Source organism: Nerophis lumbriciformis, linkage group LG09, assembly GCF_033978685.3.
Source record: "Nerophis lumbriciformis linkage group LG09, RoL_Nlum_v2.1, whole genome shotgun sequence".
Classification (NCBI taxonomy): Eukaryota; Metazoa; Chordata; class Actinopteri; order Syngnathiformes; family Syngnathidae; genus Nerophis; species Nerophis lumbriciformis.
The window spans coordinates 35,359,972-35,378,036 of NC_084556.2; the positions used below are offsets into that span (position 1 = coordinate 35,359,972).

Sequence of the window (18,065 nt, forward strand, 5' to 3'; positions counted from 1 at the left end):
GGCACAATTCGGTTTGGAGTCTTTTAATGCAGAATATATAATAAGCTGTTGCTAATTTGATTTTGTGCTTGATCTTTGAATAATAACAACTGATGTCTAGAAATAACTTTTAATTGTTTTCATAATGACATCAAAAGAAAATTATTCAGATGCTGTGGATGTCAGGCATGTTAGCAAGTTTGAATAGCCTACTTTTTCAGCCATACTAAACATCAGGTGCGGATCCTGCCTTTTAAAGCAAAAATCATATGCCAGGATTTTTTCCAGCAAAGGCCTCATACAGAGTAATTGAAGGATGCGGGGGGCATTTTGATGCTAATACCAATCCAATTTAGGTCAATACATGCTAATCTATCTCAACAAAACAACATTTAGTTGTGTGCTGTTGGTTACAAAGCAAATTAGTGTAGTATCTAATAGTAATTAGTAAAATCATAAATGTTTTTAATGTTTTAGATTACCAAGGGCCAATAAAAATCTAAATTAATATAAAAAAAATAGTCCTCGCTATTTTGCTTATTTAAGAGACGCAATCCTCTGCGCACAAGCCTAATAGATCAGCTTTGTGTGCGCTACCAAGTAGTGTCCGTTGCACGACATAGATGATATAATATATAAAATGTATACATTTGGCTGACGATAAAGCTTTTTAGTTCTATCTTTGTACCATTATAATGTTGATGACACATTCTAACTTTGTCTCGGGGGGTGTATATTATAGCATCCCGGAAGAGTTAGTGCTGCAAGGGGTTCTGGGTATTTGTTCTGTTGTGTTTATGTTGTGTTACAGTGCGGATGTTCTACCGAAATGTGTTTGTCATTCTTGTTTGGTGTGGGTTCACAGTGTGGCGCATATTTGTAACAGTGTTAAAGTTGTTTATACGGCCACCCTCAGTGTGACCTGTATGGCTATTGACCAAGTATGCATTGCATTCACTTGTGTGTGTGAAAAGACGTAGATATTATGCGACTTGGCCGGCACGCAAAGGCAGTGCCTTTAAGGTTTACTGGCGCTCTGTACTTCTCCCTACGTCCGTGTACACAGCGGCGTTTTAAAAAGTCATAAATTTTACTTTTTGAAACCGATACCGATAATTTTGAAACCGATACCAATAATTTCCGATATTACATTTGAAAGCATTTATCGGCCGATAATATCGGCAGTCCGATATTATCGGACATCTCTAGTTAGATCTGTATTTGTCATTATCAAAAAATATTTTGTCGTTTTTGTTTTTGTTTATAAACTTAAGAAATAAGTCACTGGACACAGGAAGGCTTTAAGGGCAAAAAAACTCCAAAAGATTTACAATCACATAATACCGACAACATGTGCTATTGTCAACTGTCACAATCGAGGTGGAGGGAATAAAACTAGCTTTTATCGAATTCCTAAGGTTATTTCAGGCAGCGGAAAACGACTAAAAATAAGAGTGAACGCGAAGGCGAGCATGGATTGCTACAATCAACCGAGATGTGATGTGCTGACGACTTTGTTCGTGTTTGTGAAGATCATTTCAGATAATTAAGAACATTTTGTAAGTAAAAAAAAATCTAAAATAAATAACAGCCCCATTTTGCATTAACTTGATGTGCTTTGTCGAAAAACTCTGATAGCAGTTGTGTTGATACTAATAGTACTCACTTCTCTTATACAGACTGCAGCCTCCACATAAAACGAAAGTGAAGCAACATGAGAAGAACATTCTCACAATCCTGTCTTACAGTCACACTGTGCTGAGATGACATTAGATTGGTTATCCGTGATTATATAGGGTGTCAAACTTCTGTCGGATCATTTCTGAGAGTCCATTACTCGAGCCTGGCTTGATGACACGATTTCCACTGGGATTATAGAGATAAACACAAAGGTCACAAACCCATCCACAAACAAAGCCGTCATAGCTTTCTAGACTGTTATAATTTTGAAAGTCCGTCAAGGTGTAAAATGGGTTGGGTTGAACAATTAAGTAGTTCACCAAGTTGGATGAGATGCCGTGGTCTCTACTCCACTCAGACTTCGGTGCTTTACGCTTATTTTTTTTACTAGTAGCTACTAAATGAAAAAAACTAGTAGCACAGAATTTGTTTTATAGCACAGGAAAATGTTCATGTCGATATCAAATGTCTTAAATATCCCAATTTCATTATTAAAACTCAAACAAGGTACACATGCCCCCTCATACATATAAACACAATGTCAACATAAGGCCTACTGTAACGCTCAATTATACACAGAGAACATCCCTAAACTGTGCTAGCACTGTCGCTAACACGATATGGATCAAAACTCATATATTGATATAGTTTAGCCCACAAACTAACCCATAAATGGAACTATTCGTTGACGTAACTAAATATCTCCACTGTGAATTGTTTTTCAATTTTTGGGACTGATGGGGATCCCAAATACGCAAAAACAAGTAAGAAAAGTTTGTTTTGTATCATAGGATCTCAACTTAAGAGGTGTTTTTGGATAAGAAAAAAGAAAAAGTCTTGAAAATAATGTAAGAAAAGTCAAATATAATCTCCAATCTTCTTTAAAAACATTTATCTATGCTCAATTCTTCAGCTAACAAAAATACAAAAGAACAAAATGTAAAATAAAGTGCCCTGGTTTAGGAGGACATTAAACGTCGGCAGCGGGAGTGGAATAAATGACTGCACACGGCCAGGGGTTTGAAAAAGGTAGCAGCACAACAAACTTATTACTGCATTTTATACCAAAGCCTCCAGCTGAGTGCGGCTAATACAACTACTTTACGAAGCGAACGTGGTGGAGTCATTCACACAAGGTAAATATGATGATCAGTGTTCTGATGTAACGTAGCACGCTACTTTTGATGTGGTTTTATGTCAACATGACAGCGTCAGAAGCACAGCAAGTTCAATGCAGGAAATATCCTTTTACTAATAAAAGCAACAACCAGAACTAAACACGAAAATTAACTCGATATCAAATAAAAAGGGGCAACACGCACACATACACACGACTACCATCTACGAGGGAACAAATCAATGATTGTAATGACCAATCCAAACAAAACCTCCTACGTGGACCAGAAGATATGACAGCCATGGATGCACATTCTATCTCTTTATTAACCAAATGTAACACAATCCAGTGGAAACATCCAACAGAGCTGCTGGAACTGCCGAAAAACTGCCACCGCTAAGGTAACAAACACAACTGAGCTAATGCAGCTCTGTCTGGGCGCCGACGTCACACGTCACTTGGCAACAGGTACCACCTTTTAGAGGCACACACTTACACTTTGTTCTAATATTAAATGTCTCTCGACTGAATAAGCCAGTTATTTGATTTTTTTTTTTTAGTAACGCATTCCTTACTTTTCCTAGTAATTAAAGGTTGCTGTTTGCAACTTCCTCAAAGCAGAAAATATAACAAGAACAGCTAGCTCATGTTACCATTAGTTGTTTAACATTTGTTTGGCAATTGTCTATATTTTTCACAATTACAAAGCTTATGTAATAAAAAATGTTACCGGCCGGAAAAAAATGATTGGAGTTTATGGCACACACACAAAAGCAAACAACACCTAAAGCAAATGCGCGTGCATGTGTTACATACGTACGTAATGACGTCATTACGTACGAGAAGCCGTAAGAGGGCGGGATATACTGTGTAAAATACATTGGAAAGTTGGTGCTGCCCTCGAGGCATCTGTGTAAATGTCGCAAACACCCCTTTAATTACATATATTAAATAGTAATTCCGTTAATAATTTAATTACTTTTTCGGCAAGGTAACAAGTAACTATGATTAATTACTTTTTTAAAGTCGTTTTCCGAACACTGATGATGATACCATGTATGGTGAGAAAGAAGTACAGTGGTCAGGGATCACTAAAGCAGTCGCTCTGCACACCGCCAAGATGTGTAAATGAAAGAGGCTGTTTATCCACTTGACTGACTGAAACTATAGTCTTCTCAGTGTTTTACTTTATTATTATACAATTTATAATACTTCATTTTATTTACGGAAGTATTTTATTCAAGGCAGAAGTTTTAAATTTGCACTTTATTAATCCCAATGTTGGAGATTATTATTTATTTGCATGCAATGTAAAATGTTACATTTTAGTTAATAGAAGTATTTTAATCAAGACAGAAGTATTGCTTTCCAGAGAAAGGTCTTATTAAGTTATTTTAAAATGATTCCATAAAAAGTACAATTTATAGCTGGTCTAAAAAGAACAACATTATTAAAATTCGAATTTTGCTGAGAGTTAGGCCCTGTCTACACTAAGCCGAATAACCCCTTAAACAAATAATTATTTAGCCTAATCCCCGTGTCAGCCACACTAAACCATCATTTAAGGCCCCCCTCCTTGGATAATGTTTTACACGGGTAAGTGTGCCGTGTATTTCGTGAATCTCCGGCTCTTAGCTTTGTATGGACTCATTGATCATTTACAAACTGAGTTCGGAGAGGAAGTGACGCCAGAAAGACTGCGCCCCACACAGGAAGTGACGTCAGAAAGAACGCGCCACAGCCAGCTTCGTAACAACGGAGCTAACCACTGGAAAGATGAAGGCGAGTCATTCAGACATGCCCGTGTTTCTCCTTCTTCTACATGTACAGACGCTTGTGGAAATCACACATGAATACCTTAAGTGAAGGAAACGCACGATTGCAGCTATTCCGGATACAACACATCTCAGACGGCAAGAGAGCTTTCGAATGTCCGGGTCAGCTGTAATTCTACTTACCGAAAAACTTCATCCATTTGTCGTAGGGGAGAAAACGAGAATGCGGGCTCCCGTGGATGTGACAAAAAAGTTAGCGTATGCTTTGCATTACCTGGCCGACGAGTGAAGACTACGGAAAACATCGAATGCATTTGGACTGGCAAAATAGACTGTATCAGTTATTATCCGCAATGTATGTCGCGGGCTCAACATCTAGGTCCAGAGTATATAAAGTCACCAAAAACGAATGGACAATGAAGGTGAAGGCAAACGAGTGAGGAGTGTCCTGACCAGATATCTTCCATATATTGATTGATGTAAAATGTTCTTTATCACATTGTTTCCTTTCACATGTTCATTAAATATTTGATTAATTTAGATGTGATTCACTACAGTAGGGCCCCACAGCACACTGGATTCCAGTTGATTGAAATACCACACTGGATATTGTTCAGATAAGTTAAATTTCATTTAAGAACTTGCACACAAAGCAACAGTGGAGATGCAGTGTATGCGCTGTCATTTCACACGACTAGTTTTTGATCAAATAAAAGCAAAACTTGTTTTGAATTATCTCTGTCAATTCTATTAAATTAGGTCTTTAAAAAGAGAATAAAAATGTAAATGTAAATCAAATTTTTTGTGAAAAAATCTGAGATTTTACTTTTTAGGCCATATCGCCTACCACAAAACCAAATTAGGGGCTTTTGTAACCCGTTTAAAAATGGTTCTATTATCATTTAGATACCAGATAATATATTGTGATATATATAGTTATCACAGGAGGCTGCAATACATAGAAAAGTCACAGATACTGTTTGATCGGACTTCTCTGCTTCCTTCCAGTAAATGGCGGTTCATTAGTTTGCCTGTTTAGCTTCTTGGAGCATAAATCAAACCAATCTATTTCCCTCCGACCTCACTCCCAAGCGGCTTACTTAGAAGCATGCCAATGCAACGCTGGCTGTGGAATGAGCAACGGTAAGCGTGCAGCCTGTCCTGAAGCCGAGCTGTCTGACGGTATAAACAGGCCTCTGTCTCCTCTTGAGCGCAATCCGGATCAAGCAGGCTTAGTGGGCATGACCAGTGGGGGCCCAGACGGGCCCAAAACGTACATCGCAACATTGTCTTAAGGTTTTGGTGAACTACTGACGAGAACTAAACACATCACATCGCTCACAGGCCTGGATAAAAAGTCGACACTCTGCTGAGGATACCCAGCAGACTAAAAAAGCTAATGAATAATTCTGAACAGCCTCTCTTTTTTTACTCAGCCTGATTTACTGAAATGAAACTCACATCTCTCACTATCTGATTGCTTAAAGTAGCCTAAGATCAGTGACGTGCAGTCAGGTGAGGCGGGCCTCACGTGCCAACATGGAAAGAAAAAAAATGTAAAAAGAAAAAAATAATAATTAAATTGTTATATGTATCCAGTGATTATACTATAAAGTTATTTTCCATTTAACTTCACCAGTTTTAGATTATTTTTATTCAAAATCGCAGAATTTTCACATTTGCCGTTCAAATACTGAGAAGAGACTTGCGGTGAGTCAGCAGCCAGTTGAGCCTCACCATGGATTGCGCAATGACTCGGCTAACTGCTGGCCTATTGTGCAGTGAAACCGTATTGCTATATGAATTATATTATACATTTCCATAGTTTAGTTAGCTGAGGTATATAATGTACAGTGTATTTTGTCAACAACTGTATGTGTGTAACGTATTTCTTGTGCTGAGCAATCATAAAACGGCTGCGAAGACGCACTGGCTGAGGCTCGCAGTAATCCCGCCTCCTGGTGGTAGAGAGCGCTAGTGATCCCAGCGATCATTCTTGCGACTACTCGGCTGCAGAATAAGTGACAACAAGCAGCAACAGTTAGCAGCGATCATTTATTTTTTCCTCTCGCCTGGACTTTTAACATGGAGGATTACATATCTAAAATAAAACAGTTTTCTAAACTGGACTTTCAATCGAAGCAGGAGGTAATAATTAAAGGAAGATCTCCATCGAGACAGAGAGACTTTTAAAACTGAAGAAAGATAAGGAAGACTTCTATAAACAAGTTATCGATGCTTTTGTTCAGAAGGAGCGGTGCATGGACTTCATTTATAAGTAAAGGTAAGACCATAATAACATTTTTTTTAATTAAATGTGATTTTTGTGTGCTACAGTTTGTATGTGTAAAGTTAAAGTTAAGTTAAAGTACCAATGATTGTCACACACACTAGGTGTGATGAAATGTGTCCTCTGCATTTGACCCATCCCCTTGATCACCCCCTGGGAGGTGAGGGGAGCAGTGGGCAGCAGCGGTGTCGCGCCCGGGAATCATTTTTGGTGATTTAACCCCCAATTCCAACCCTTGATGCTGAGTGCCAAGCAGGGAAGAATGCTGGTATGAGCTTTTAAACATAACCCGTTAACTGCTGCCAATCAAATGGTGAATAAGATACTCTTTAGGGTTCATATGTTTGTAAATCTGACTGTGATGAAGTCAGTGCCTCACCAGCCATGAACCTCACCACACGTCACTGCCAAAGATGTATTCCTTAAACATGACTATAAAGTTATTGCTTTACTTGGAGTTCTTTCATTTGTTTAACATTGGCTAGCAATGGAATTATTGTTTGGTAGCGTAAACAAGTAACAGTAATATATCCATCCATCCATCCATTTTCTACCGCTTGTCCCGTTCGGGGTCGCGGGGGTGCTGGAGCCTATCCCAGCTGCATTCGGGTGGGAGGCGGGGTACACCCTGGACAAGTCGCCACCTCATCGCAGGGCCAACACAGATATATCGTATTATCCAAACTACAATTAAATCTAAATTTGAAAAAATGATGGGTATGAATAAGTTACCGGTTGTCGGTACTGGTCTAAAAAGCAGGAATTATTGATATCACCTCGAAGAAAATATATTGTGCATCCCTACTTCTTTCACTTTCAGTCCGGGCTGCACAAATAAATCGAAATCTACATTAACTCTGTGCCGTTCCAATGGTCCATCGGCTAAACTTTGAACTTCTGACTGACACCTCACTCGACCCAAGAGACAACTGTTTACTCAGTATGCTGTGGCACAATATTCAATGAACTTTTATATTAAAAAAAAAAAAAGGGATGAAGGGATGGAACTACCTGTCGGGGGTCACAAAATAGTTGCCTTCACCACCCTCCTCGCACGCCGCCTGATATTGTTGAAGTGGAAGGAGGCTGACCCACCCTTAGTCTCCCACTGGATAAGGGACGTACTAGCAAACCTGAAGCTGGAGAAAATAAGATACACACTACGAGGCTCTGAAAACAAGTTTTTTAAAGTGTGGAGACCTTTTTTTACTTTTTTTGACCAATCTTCTACACAAGTACAGGAAGAGCCCTAGATATGTACCTAGATATGGCCTTGTCATGCTGCGTCTACATTATGTTTCAGTTTTCAATTACTGTGTTTTAGGTGCCTTGTACTGAACTTTATCTATTTATTTATTTATTTATTTTTTTACTCCGGGTACCTTTGTACTCTTACTTTTGTTTTTTGTTTTTGTTTTGAGTGACAGCAGGGGTAGGGGATGAAGAGGGTTTGAATATGTTGTCAATGTGAATGTGAAATCAATAAAAAGAACTATGAAAGAAAGAAAAAAAAAAAAGTACTAGCCTCTCTTTCAACGTACAAAGTTTGGGGCAAATACAGCAACTCTTAATGATGACTGTCTGGAACACTGACTACGATATGAAATTGTGAAAACACTAACATGCTGGTTGACGAGTGGGCTTTTCTCATAAAAGCAAGGAACTCAAAACATAAAACATGCTGTAAATGGTACGTATCAATGTTGTACCTTTGAAGTTTTTTTGAAGTCTTTGATTTTTACATTTCAAAGACAAGATACGATGTCAGGAAGCCATGGAGCTTTGTTTACTTTACAACACAAAAGTATTTCTTTTTTGAAAATAACTCAACTTGACCCTTGTTTTTGCTTAATATCACAAATATACTTGTATCGAATAAAACATATAATTAAAAAAAAAATCATTCAGTTAAAATTATTTGAGTGTCTATGTTTTCCATAGCTTTTTTAAGGCTAAAAGCCTGATAGCAATATTTTCCTAGTTTCATTTACATGAACAGTTGAACTGTAATATTTATTTGACACCCTGTTGAAGCATTAGATTTGTTAAATGGCTTAAAAATTTTAAAATAAAGCCTTTAGAAAATTAGCTAGCTTATCTGACACACTGCTATTTTAAGCAAGCTCTATTTTGGTTTAGTGAAGTGATTTATGTAGCGCTTTTCTCAAAGCGCTTTACATAGTCAAACCCATTCTCTAAGTTACATTTAAACAGTGTGGGTGGCACTGAGAGCAGGTGGGTAAAGTATCTTGCCTAAGGACACATTGGCATTGACGAGGATGGTGGAAACGGGGATCGTAATGTATTTTGGTCACGATATACCTTATTAGGGTGAATGATAAATATTGGACGAATACTTATCATGCCAATATGAGGAATTATGATATCACACTGATGAATCCAATAACATTGAAAATATCTCAGATAACCAATTGTAAAAAAAAATGTCTCCTATGAGGCGAGATTACCCGTACAGTGCTGTAGGGTGAGCAAAACAAGCGCTCCTTTTCTCCCAGGAGATCGCAAAAAGCCGCTACCTGACCAGGGCTCAGAAAATCTGCAGAGACTCCTCCCATCCTCACCAAGGACTGTTTTCACTGCTGGACTCTAGAAAGAGGTTCCGCAGCCTCCGTAGCAGAACCTCCAGGTTCTGTAACAGCTTCTTCCCTCAGGCCATAAAACTGTTGAACGCATCATAATAATCCCCTCAATTCCCCCCAAAAATTGATTAACTCGCTGGAATATAAAGACAATATAACATACATCCATAAACGTGGATGCATATGCAAAAGTGCAATATATTTATCAGTACAGTAATCTATTTATTTATATCTGCACCTTATTGCTATTTTATCCTGCACTACCATGAGCTAATGCAACAAAATGTTGTTATTATCTGTACTGTAAAGTTCAAATTTGAATGACAATAAAAAGGAAGTCTAAGTCTAAGTCTGAAAGTTTAAGTCTATACTTCCCCTGAGCCCATTGTTAACAACCATTTTAACCATGATCACTCGGGACTAACTTCTTCACTGTTTTATATGAAGACATTATGAATTTGGCCGACGATAGAGATTTTAATACTATTGCTATATCCTGATAATGCAATTTGATGACACGTTCTAATTGTGTCCCTCAAACTAACAAGCGAACAGTCACATTCTTAATGCAATGTAGCGTGCTCGCTCGTGGGCTAGCAGCTAACGTCCCTTCACAGTGCAAAGCCACTTCTAAGTCAGCAATCAAATAAACTACGTTTTTTAAAAGTAACATTAACACTGGAGAACGAGAAATAGCTAAACATGCAACATGGGGCGGCGTGGCGCAGTTGGTTGAGCGGCCGTGCCAGCAACTTGAGGGTTCCAGTTCGATCCCGGTTTCCGACATCCTAGTCACTGCCGTTGTGTCTTTGGGCAAGAGACTTTACTCACCGGCTCCCAGTGCCACCCACACTGGTTTAAATGTAGCTTAAGGATGTAGATAATGGGTTTCACTATGTAAAGCGCTTTAAGTCTCTAGAGAAAAGTGCTAAATAATATATAATTCACTACACACCGTAGGAGGATACACTAACTGCTAACCGCAAGATAAAGCTCTTCAGTGTAAACAGAGGTGGACGTATCGATACAAATGTCGACAGTAACGATACCAAGAATATCAGTATAAGGTCAATACTACAATGGTTAGATTAATATTTTTTACTATCAAAGGATTGTTGTTTTTGTTATGGTTTACAGCAGGGGTCCCCAAACTACGGCCCACGGGCCGGATACGGCCCCCCAGCATCCAAAATCCGACCCACAGGAATTTTTTTTTTTTTTTTTTTTTTTTTTAATCTTTCCTTTCTAATCCATTTTCTACCGCTTGTTACTCTTGGTGTCTCCTAGCCGCTCAGGCAAATCATATTGTCTAAAAATTTATTTTCCAAACGATAACATGACAATGTTAAATGTTGATGAACATCAATGTTAATTTATGTTAAATGACACAACGGATTATAAAAACAGACAATTGTAGGAACGTTTTTGAAAATGTAATTGATATAGTTAGACCGCCATCTTGAGTTTTTTTCTGATTATAGCGGTTACCAAAAAGTTAATCATTCAATGATCTTAAATACTTAAAAGTATCAGCATTTGTATGAACAATACTTCCTCGGAAACTACTTGGTATTGGATCGAGACCAAGTTTGTAGTATTGCCCAAAACTAATGTACGGTATCCAAACAACAGAAGAATAAGTGTTTATTATATTTTAACAGAAGTGTAGATAGAAACAGAAAATAACCAGATAATAACAGTGAATTAGCAAGTAGATTTATAATAGTTTCGAGAAAATAATACAACCGGAAAATATGCAATATTTTACTGCATACGTCAGCTTCTAAATTAGGAGCCATAGTAATGTGTTTTGAAATAGTTATATATAATATATATTGTTATTGCAGGAGGCTGCAATACATATCGCAATGTACTGTAGACTTTAAGCCATATAGCCCACCCTGAATGCTATTTGCACCAAATACTCCATAAATATTTCGCAAGGAAGAAAAAAAACATCACGCTTTAACACATCAAACCTTTTCAACTACCTGAAACGGCAGTATTGCTTTGACAGTGTTTTGAAAGCCTGCGAAGAAGGCTGCTGATTGTCAAGACTTGGACTATGGCTTGGTTTGTTCTCCCGTGGTGCAAATGAACATTTGGACCAGACATGGCGTGAAGGTGAAGACATTATTTATTTAACACTATAACTACAAAGAAAGGATCAAACAAAAAGCGCGCACAGGGCCGGAGGTACAAAACTAGACTATAAACACAAAACTTGCACATTGGCAGAAACTATGAACAATTAAACAAAACACTAACTGTGGCTTAATAAACAAAAACTTACTTGGCAAGGACATGAAGTGCGCAGAGGTGAACAGAGTGTGACATGGGTATGAATACGGGGATGTCGTCAGGACGAACAACAGAAAATGAAAAGCTTAAATAACACAGACATGATTAACGAAAACAGGTGCGTGACTCAAAACGTGAAACAGGTGCGTGACGTGACAGGTGAAAACTAATGGTTGCTATGGTGACAAACAAGAGTGCACAATGAGTCCAAACGTGGAACAGGTGAAACTAATTGGTAATCATGCAAACAAGACAAGGGAGTGAAAAGCTAGAAACTAAACAAAACATGACTTAAAACAAAACATGATTACACAGACATGACAGAGCCCCTCCCTTAAGGACAGATACCAGATGTCCATAAAAAAATTAACAAGAGTCATGGGAGGGCGGGAGGGGGACATGGCGGTGGGTCGCCAGACCACGTGTCCCCGTATCCACCGGGGCAGAGTTAGGTGGCGGCGGCGAGTGGAACGCCGCTGCAGCAGGCGAGGCGGACGCCCAGGGATTGGCCACATTCGTGGCCGACTGGGAGGTGGGCAAACTTGGCGTGGCGGGCGACCAGGTAGCGGCCATATCTGTAGCCGACGAGGAGGCAGGCGCGTCGTCATCGTGGCAGGCGTGGCTTGGCGTGGTGAGTCAGGCGGCGAAGCTCGGCGAAGCTCGGCGTGGCGCGTCAGGCGGCGAAGCTCGGCGTGGGTCTTGGTCTTGGCATAGGTCTTGGTCTTGGCGTGGGTCTTGGTCTTGGCATGGCGGGTCTTGGTCTTGGCATGGCGGGTCTTGGTCTTGGTCTTGGCATGGCGGGTCTTGGTCTTGGTCTTGGCATGGCGGGTCTTGGTCTTGGCATGGCGGGTCTTGGTCTTGGTCTTGGCATGGCGGGTCTTGGTCTTGGCATGGCGGGTCTTGGTCTTGGCATGGCGGGTCTTGGTTTTGGTCTTGGCATGGCGGGTCTTGGTCTTGGTCTTGGCATGGCGGGTCTTGGTCTTGGTCTTGGCATGGCGGGTCTTGGTCTTGGTCTTGGCATGGCGGGTCTTGGTCTTGGCATGGCGGGTCTTGGTCTTGGTCTTGACATGGTGGGTCTTGGTCTTGGCATGGCGGGTCTTGGTCTTGGTCTTGGTCTTGGCATGGCGGGTCTTGGCATGGCGGGTCTTGGTCTTGGTCTTGGCATCGTGGAGCTGCGACTGGCGGCACTTGGCGTCGTGGAGCTGCGACTGGCGGCACTTGGCGTCGTGGAGCTGCGACTGGCGGCACTTGGCGTCGTGGATCTGCGACTGGCGGCACTTGGCGTCGTGGAGCTGGTACCGGAGCTTGGCGTGGTGGGTCTTGGCGTGGTGGGTCTTGGCGTGGTGGAGCTGGTGCTAGCCTTGGTGCGGCGACAGGTGCTAGCCGTGGAGCAGCTACAGGTGCTAGCTTTGGTGCAGGTGGAGGTGGCCTAGCTGGGGGTTGCGGCTTGGCATGGCGAAGCTGAGTCACCCCACCTGTACAGTTCCCAGCCCTAGCTCCCCCCTCAAGGAGCGGATACCAGACGCGCTCCCCGCAGTCTGGAACCGTTTTTAGGGGTGGGTGGAGGGAGGTCAGGAGGGGGGCAGAATCCTCCCCACTAAATTGTCCAAAAAATATTTCTTTTTCCCCCACCTGGGGTTGTGTGGGCGGAAAAAAAGAAACATTTTGTGACGGGGGCGGGGCTTGAGTCTTGGGGGGCAAGGACTGTCCCAGTGAGCGGGTCTGTGAAAAATTTTTCTGGAAGTGTCTGATTCTGGCAAAAAAGTCCTTTGGTGGTGGCTGATAGACAAAGTTAACAGAATTTAAAAAAAAATCTTGGTCTCTGACGTCATCACCAGTGGGTGGGGTGACGTCATGACAAGGCGGCGGCGTGATGTCATCTGCGGGAAAACTTATTTGCTGACGACATCTGTCAAGACTTGGACTATGGCTTGGTTTGTTCTCCCGTGGTGCAAATGAACATTTGGACCAGACATGGCGTGAAGGTGAAGACATTATTTATTTAACACTATAACTACAAAGAAAGGATCAAACAAAAAGCGCGCACAGGGGCGGAGGTACAAAACTAGACTATAAACACAAAACTTGCACATTGGCAGAAACTATGAACAATTAAACAAAACACTAACTGTGGCTTAATAAACAAAAACTTACTTGGCAAGGACATGAAGTGCGCAGAGGTGGACAGAGTGTGACATGGGTATGAATACGGGGATGTCGTCAGGACGAACAACAGAAAATGAAAAGCTTAAATAACACAGACATGATTAACGAAAACAGGTGCGTGACTCAAAACGTGAAACAGGTGCGTGACGTGACAGGTGAAAACTAATGGTTGCTATGGTGACAAACAAGAGTGCACAATGAGTCCAAACGTGGAACAGGTGAAACTAATGGGTAATCATGCAAACAAGACAAGGGAGTGAAAAGCCAGAAACTAAACAAAACATGACTTAAAACAAAACATGATTACACAGACATGACACTGATACAGAAGCTACCCCAAAAGCACATTTAACATGTAAATCTTATTTTTAAAAATGAACAGATATCAATAAGTTAAATGGTTATTGGTATCGTTCTTGAGAAGCATTGTGCATGCCTAGTTTTTAGTGCTCTTTCGTTCCACTTTTTCAGGGTTTTTTTTTTTGGTAATAGCATTTTAAGAATGTTAAAAAATTGTCTTTGAGCCGCACTTTTAATACCCCTGACTAGGGTTGTACGGTATATCGGTATTAGTATAGTACTGCGATACCACTGAATCATATTCGGTTCTATACCGCCTCTGAAAAGTACCAGTCCGCCACTCCCCCGCACCCCCGTTGTCGTCACGTTGTGTCATTGCTGGTTTACGAGCAGAGGAGCATGTTCGGCAGTGCGCAATCACAGATTACTTACAAACGGACACAGTGTGTAGACAGAAAAGGGAGAACGGGCGTATTTTGGCTTAAAAACTAACAATAAAGGTGAAGTTATAACACTGAAACACCCTCAGGAAGAGGTGATTTAAGACATGGCGAGCTAGCTAGCAGCTAAAGTCCAGCCCCAGTCTGCAGTGTTTTAGCTACTTCTAAATCACTAATCCTCGCCTCCACGGCGACAAATAAAGTATGTTTCTTACAAGTATCGTCCCTGCAGGACGAGGAATAGCTAAACATGCTTCATTACACACCGTAGCTCACCGGCGTCAAAATGTAAACAAACGCTATTGGTGGATCTACACCTAACATCCACTGTAATGATACCAAGTACGGTAGCGTATCTAATCGATGTTACTATGATTATGTCGATAGTTTTTGGCAACAAAATATCTTCTTTCGTTTTAAAAAAAAATTATATTATCAGGAAATATGTCCCTGGACACATGAGGACTTTGAATATGACCAATGTATCGACTTGGTATCGGATTGATACCCAAATTTGTGGTATCATCCAAAACTAATGTAAAGTATCAAACAACAGAAGAATAAGTGATTATTACATTTGAACAGAAGTGTAGATAGAACATGTTGAAACAGAAAGTAAGCAGATATTAACAAGAAATAAACAAGTAGAATAATAATTCATTTTCTACCACTTGTCCTTAATAATGTTGACAAAATAATAGAATGGAAAATGACACATAATGTTACTGCATATGTCAGCAGACTAAATTAGGAGCCTTTGTTTGCTTACGTACTACTAAAAGACAACTTGTCTTGTATGTTCACAATTTTATTTAAGGACAAACTTGCAATAAGAAACATATGTTTAATGTAACGTAAGATTTTTTTTGTTAAAATAAAGCCAATAATGCAATTTTTTGTGGTCCCCTTTATTTAGAAAAGTAACAAAAACGTATCGAAATAATTTTGGTACCGGTAACAAAATATTGTTATCGGGACAACACTACCCCTGAAATAAATGATCGATTGAACTAGTTTTAGTGATACATTAAAATGATCCCTTGTACACAGATGCACGTGTGACGTGTACTGAGTCTATTCAACTCCTGGTGTTTTTCTATGAATGTAACTTCCAAAATGAATGGGCACAATGACAAAAGGCAGGCAATAATTTCCAGTTGTCTGAAAAAAAAAAGGAAGCAGCAGCAGTGTCAATTACAAAGAACTACATCCTCAGAAGTCTGCAGATGTCAAACGTGTCTGACAGTATAAGCTAAAGTAGGCAAGGCAAGGCAAGGCAAGGTGTAAATGCTTTATGTGATTTCTCAGGGAAGAATGTAATTAGTCCACAACTGGCTTAATTAGGCTGATGTGGGGGGTGGGTGGGGGAGCATGTGATTAAAAATTAGCTGTGGACATATGATTGCATACAGCATGCACATCTGTGGTTGTTTTATCAATAGCTATGTCTATTGGAGATTGTATGTAAACGTATCACATATTTAAGGTTAAAATTATAAGGCAAAGGGAAACAAATAGTACCCCATAAACTTTTGTTTATATATACATATATACATATACAAATATACTTTTTCCCTTCTTGCACTGTTTTTTTTAGTTAAAATACATGTTATACTTCTGTACTTTGTTCCTGTTTGTATTTATTAAGCTGTAAACAATCTATAGACATGTGTGCACTGTAAAAAAGAGCTGCTTTAATATCATTGCACATGTGTACCGTGACAATAAAACTATACTCTATAAAGAAAGTAATTGTTTGTGAGAGTCATATAGTTTATTTAAATAGCAAACGCAATCCAATGAGAACATTTCATCAAAAGTAAGGCTTCAATTTGTCATGTAATGAAGAAATGTTGTTTTCTTCCAAACACACAATGCCACACACTGTAAAACTTGCTCATATGTAAAGAACCACCCAGCAACACAAAACACATATTAATAATCATGCCTTTAGTGGTTAAAATTTGAAATGTGCATTACCTTTTTTTTTATATAAACAAATGTGGCAGTCAAAACAAACGCGCCTGTGCACTATTTGTTTGTTTTTTTAAAGGTAGTAATTTATCAGGAGTGCTGCGTGAGATCAGTCCGCGACCATGCATTTTTCCAAACTAACATTTGCCTTTTCCCCGTCTTCACAAGAGAACCCTGCGTGCATGCACGGCAAAAGGAAAAACCGGCAAATTAAAATCCAAAGGAAAGGAAAAAATCCACTTGACTAAAGAGTCCGGCACAAAAACACATCTTCCCTCCTTTCCCTCTCTTTTTCTCTCCCTTCCTCTCCTTCCTCCTCCTCCCTCGCTCTCCCGCCCTCCCTTCCCAGCCTCTCTCACTCCCGGCCTGGCTTGCCTGTCTTGACTCCATGAACAATGTCCTGCCTTTTGTAATGACGGGGAGGGAAGTGGGGGGAAAGGCCGCTCAAGTGGTAAAGCCCTGCCCGCAAAGCACTGACATTGAAAATGAATGACAGCTTACCTGCATGCCAATCTTCATCAGACTGACACTGGGCTGACAGCACAGCCTATACTCCTCCACACAGCCGGTGACGTCACAAGCAACAAGCCCCTCCCACCTCCCCGCTCTGTCTTGGTTCTCGGGTTTTTCCCAATACAGTTGCAGACATGGTTTCTTTTTGTGTCCATGGGAAAAACCTGGCGCATATGTCGGGCTCTGTGAAAAAGTTGCGATATGATGTTATGGAAAATTGCGGCGTGTTTATTGTTAGGTGTGGTATATGGCAACACATGCTGGTCCGATGGAGCCATGTCATTTATGTGAATGAAATCAGCGCATTGTCTTTATTTAGGTTGTGTCATGTAAATTACGTGGGACTTTAAAGTACACACAAGTACAATTAGGATACGGCACTTGTATACCCCGTCGAGTTTTCAAGCATAGTTAAAATTGTTGTTATTCTCAATCTCATCTTCTGTATGCGAACAAATTATAATTATTTGTTTATATATTTTTTACGTTTGGACACGAGGGATGGGCGGGTTGATACACATGTCAATCATGTCGGTACATGTGCATAAGTTTTGGTTCAATCAGATCCATATTGTTCTGTTAACAGCAATCTGTGTTGTTTGTTGCTGTGTCGTTCAAATTGTTACGTTGTTATCATATTTTAATCATATTTATTTTACATTGTTTTTATATTGGTTTTATATTTATTCATTTTTGGTTTTTATTCAGTCATTGGTGGAGCTAAGGATAATATTTGAATATTGTTTTTAATATTTTTGTGCAGCACTTTGGAAACATTACTGTTGTTTAATGTGCTATATAAATAAAGTGGATTGGATTGGATCATTAAATTACTCAATGAATAGTACGTGCTTGAGTACAGGGGGTTTAGGAGCCAAAGGGTTTTAAATCAGGGGTTTCAAATTAATTTTAGCTCAGCGGCCGCATGGA

The 18,065-nt window shown here is 40.0% G+C and overlaps 1 protein-coding gene across 1 annotated transcript in view; it reads right to left on the bottom strand.

Moving 5' to 3' along the window:
* The window catches only part of pknox2 (pbx/knotted 1 homeobox 2), a 355,828-nt gene extending 338,936 nt beyond the window's left edge, over positions 1 to 16,892 (bottom strand). Inside the window, exon 1 of the mRNA XM_072913859.1 lies at positions 16,629 to 16,892. The gene's annotated coding sequence lies outside the window, so the exon portion shown is untranslated. The remainder of the gene's footprint in view (positions 1 to 16,628) is intronic.
* Between the last annotated feature and the right edge of the window lie 1,173 nt (positions 16,893 to 18,065).